We start from the raw sequence: 4,893 nt of genomic DNA, 5'->3' as shown, positions 1-4,893 counted from the left end.
TGTGTGTTGTGTTTAAATGGTGGCACAAACTTCACATATCTCAACCCTAATGAAGCTAGAAAAAAAGAAAGCCAGGCTTACTGTGTAAGATTAGGAGTCCCCACCTAGATTTTCAGTCCCTGCCTCAGATTAGCCATCACCAGAAAGATAGTACAAAGGGTACGGTGCTTATCTTGCAGGCAGCCAGCCTGGGTTGATAGAGCATCCCATATGGTCCCCCAGCACCCCAGGAGTAATTCCTGAGTACAGAGCCAGGTGTAACCCCTGAGTATCACCAGTTGTGGCCCCAAAACCAAAATTCAAATTTAAAAAAATCCATTTGTTGAAGTTAGCAGTCCACATTTCAGATTAGCAATCCCCAACTCAGATTGTCAGGCCCCTCAGGGCCCAGCTGAGTGGGCAAAAAAGCAGAACTCCAGGACCTTGCAAATACGATTTAGTCCAAGGATGTAAGTAGGTTCAGTTTGTTTCATTAGTTCTGGAGTCTGAGATAGAGATCACTAACTTGGCATGTTTGGGAATGAGACACCATTTAGAAGGATCTATTTTGATCATGATCCTTGAGTGCAGCAGGAGTAATCCTGATCACCAGGTGTGGTTCCCACACTCCACCCTCCCCCAATTGCATTAGTCATTGATAGCAAATAAAACTTATCAAGAAAAAAAAACTTGTCAAGAGAGAAAGGGAAAGAGCACCTAGAATATTGCAATTATTACTAGTCATCATTGTGGGGAGTTTATGCTCATACTATTCTCCTCCAAATAGGCTGTACTTCTGGCTCGTTAGGATAAAATACGAGTACTGATTAATACTGCTGAAAGTATAATACTCAGATTACCATTACCATCATAAAGTACGTCCCCCCTTAACTTGACTGAATGAGTCTGCAATCCAGTAAGATCCTTCAGGTGACAGCATGTATAAATTTGAGGGTCAACTGCAAACAGTTTGCTTTTCCTTCTATAAACAGATGTGCTTTAAATTATTTTAATATAGGAAGGAATTAGGAAAGAATGTATGGTTTTCTGATTTGGGGGGTGGGAGATGGGATGGAGGCCCACACTCAGTGACACTAAGGCCTTACTCCTGGCGCAGATCTCAGGGATCACTCCGGCAGAACTCAGGAAACCATTTGGTTTTCTAAATATCAGATTAAGAATGAATTTCAGGGGCTGGAGTGATGGCACAGCGGGTAGGGCGTTTGCCTTGCACTCAGCCGACCCAGGTTCAATTCCCAGCATCCCATATGGTCCCCTGTGCACCGCCAGGGGTGATTCCAGAGTGCAGAGCCAGGAATAGCCCCTGAGCATTGCTGGGTGTGACCCAAAAAGAAAAAAAAAATGAATTTCAAACCTCCATATAATTTTAACGATAGCATGGCGGGTAGGGCATTTGCCTTGCATGTGGCCGACCTGGGTTCGATTCCCAGCATCCTAGATTGTCCCCTGAGCACCATCAGAAGTAATTCCTGAGTGCAGAGACAGGAGTAACCCCTGAGCATCACCGGGTTTGACCCAAAAAGCAAAAAAAATGTAAATGAGCAGTGTGAATTAACTAAAGTTTCCAATGAAATTAACCGATAGGTAAACTGGTAAAGGTACCCAGAAAGCTCAAGCAATTTAATGAAATATTTTTGCGTGTGGGGAGTTGGGAGGAGGTTGAGCCACACCAGCAGAGCATAGGGCTTAACTCTTGACTTTGCTCTCAAGGGTCACTCCTGAAGGGGTCTGGGAACCAATTAGGTGCGAAAGGTTGAACCTGGGCTGGCCAAATGTAAGGCAAGTGCTTTACTCGCTGTACTATCTCTCTGGGCCCAATTTAATAATAATAGTTTAATGCCCCTTTCCATCCTACGCACCAGAGCCAGAACTGGGACTAAGATGCGACCCATGCTTGTGACAGGAGATATGAGTGTTTAGGTTTCGTGAGCCTTAGAATAACAGGAGCAGAAATTTGGTTGTTTTATTGTTGCCTTGTTTGGGGGCCACACCCAGTGGTGCTCAGAGGTCCAGGGATTGAAACCAGGTCGTTGACACACAATGCAAGAACCTTGCCCACTGTACAACTTACTGCTTTCTACCCAGTTCTCAGAAGAAGTAAGCAACTAGCAAGTGTTCAATAAATATATGTTGTGTGAATGGTGATGGCATGTACCAGTATTTAATTCACAGTAAATATGTATTGCTTGGCTGGATTAGCTAAACATCACTTCCCAGGGAGAAGAGCTATGTTCTTGGGTCAGAGTATTAGAGGTAGGGAGCAAAGTGCAAGTTATTTTGCAAAAAATTTTGGAAGGAGGGCTGGAGCTCTAGTACAGCTGTGGGCATTTGCCTTGCACATGGCCGACATCCCATATGGTCCCCCAAGCACTTTCAGGGGTAATTCCTAAGTGCAGAGCCAGCAGTAATCCCTGAGTATTGCTGGGTGTGACCAAAAAAAGAGAAAAAAATTGGAAGGAATTACCTTTCCTCTCACATCACTTGACACTGACATTGCCTGAAGTTTGGGCACTATGCTGGCATTATGAGCTCTCTGGGGGAGAGGAGAATAGCAGAACTGGAGTGGGGAGCTCCATCCCAACATCTGTGAAGAGATGGTTGGTCGGTTTGATTGGTTTTTGGGACACACCAGCAGTGCTCAAGTCTCCTGACAGGCTCAGGGGACTATATGTAGTGCCAGGAATTGAATCTGAGTTGACTTCATGCAAGCCAAGTGTGCTACCCACTGTACTATTACTCTGACCCTGAATAGATCATTTTTGGTAGGATCTGTTCATCATCCAGGGCTGAGTACCATCTCTACAGTGGTAGAAAAGTGGCTTTAAGGAAACTTTTGGGGGGTGAAGTTTTGGATGACACCCAGTAGTGCTCAGGAACTACTGGCTGTCTCCTCCGGGGTCTTTTTGTTTTGTTTTGGGGCCACTCCTGGCAGTACTTGGGGGACCATATGGGGTGCCAGGGATTGAACTCAGGTTGGCCACATGCAAGGCAAACGCCCACAGCTGTACTAGAGCTCCAGCCCTCCTCCCAAAATTTTTTGCAAAATAACTTTCACCTTGTTCCCTACTTCTAAGACTCTGACCTACCCCCTGTCCTATTACTCCATCCCCTCTGGGGTCTTTTCTGAAGGTGCTCAGAAAACCAGCAATCGAACCAGGATCAGCCGCATGCAAAGCAAGTGCCTTAACCCTAATTCATTGTCCTGCACATTCAGCATAAAGAGCTTAATAAATAATATTTTAACGTTTTGAAGACAAGTGTTCATAATTTGTTTCTGCATAAAAAGCCATCCCTTTGAAACAGTTATATAGGTAAGGTTACTTATTCTCAGAGGTACTCCTGTCATTGTCTCTGCAATCCATGTAGGAAAAAAAGCCCCAAAACCTCTAGGATCATACTTAAATGTCCTCGTGAAGGGGTTGGAGATACAGCTCAAAAAGCTGGGATTCATGATTGGCAAGCAGGAACCTGGAGTTTAATCTCAAGCACTCCAAGGGCCCCTGAGCACTGCCTGGAGCTAGGAGCTAACTCAGCAGCAAGCCTGTAAAAGCCCTAACCACTGCTGGTGTGGCCCCAGAATCAAAAGAAATGCCCTGAGGGTTTTGTTTTCTAAATAGGTACTCGGCACCTCCCAGACATGCTTGTAGGGTGTTCCCCAGGAGTGTTCGGGAGACTGTGGTGTAGATGACTGAAGCAGGCCTCCAGCATGCAAAGCATGTGCTCCAGCCCTTAGAGCTCTCTCTAGTCATTGAGGGTTTGAAGAAGAGAATGTTAGGCTATCCCTGGGGATACGCAGGAGATACTCCTGGCCCTATCTATGCTCAGGGTTGTTCCTGGTGCTGCTGGAGATTACAGTTGGACCTCTTGCATGCAAAGCACATGCTCAACTGAAGGTTTTCTTTTCTTCAATGGGAAATGACACCTTTTACTAAAACTGACCCAAATGAATATGCAACTCTAAAATCTTTACACTTCTGGGGCCGGAGCGACAGCACAACGGGTAGGGCGTTTGCCTTGCACCCGGCCAACCCGGGATCAATCCCCGGCATCCCATATGGTCCCCCAAGCACCACCAGGAGCAATTCCTGAATGCAAAGCCAGGAGTAACCCCTGAGCATCACTGGGTGTGACCCAAAAAGCAAAAAAAAATTAATTAAAAAAATAAAATCGTTACACTTCTCCGGGCCTACTTTGTAGCAAGCCTTTTATACCTTGATTTACACCGGGATTCCAGGTACAGCAACCCAGATGACAATCTGCCACCACCAGTAACTTCTCCAATTCCTTTTCTTACATTCATTAACAAACATGTAAAATAGTGTGGGTGTGGGCATGAAGTGATAGGACAACAGGTAGTGTGTTGGACAACAGGTGTGCACTTGCCTTGCACACAGCCAAAACCAGGTTTCATCATCAACCCCTGAGTCCCACCAGGAGTGATCCCTCGGTGCAGAACCAGGACTTCCAGGTGTGCCCAAAAAACGAAAAATAAAATACTCTGTGGGTTTGCAGAGAGAGTATAGGGGTTAAGGCATTTGTCCTAGACCATTTATATCCCAAGCATCACCAGGAGTGTCTCCTTAGTACAGAGCCAGGAATAAGCTCAGCACAAAAATTAAAGTTAAATGAAAGTCACATTTTTTTGTCCATAGTTTTATTTGTGGGTTTTTTTTTTTTTTTTTTTAGTTAATTTTGGAGTCCACACCTCTGTGTGGTCAGGGGATACATCTGTTTCTACTCACTTGGCAGGTTCAGGAACCCTACCAGGTGCCAGGGTTGAACCCTAGTGGGTTACATACAGGTGGTAGCGTTATTTTTTTTGAACACGTGCACTTGTCTACTAAAGATGCTTCCCCCTCAGAAGTGAATAAAATACTGAATTTCTGAAGGCAG

The sequence above is a fragment of the Sorex araneus genome, chromosome 5 (assembly GCF_027595985.1).
Source record: "Sorex araneus isolate mSorAra2 chromosome 5, mSorAra2.pri, whole genome shotgun sequence".
In the NCBI taxonomy this organism is placed as follows: Eukaryota; Metazoa; Chordata; class Mammalia; order Eulipotyphla; family Soricidae; genus Sorex; species Sorex araneus.
This window is presented reverse-complemented; position numbering follows the sequence as displayed.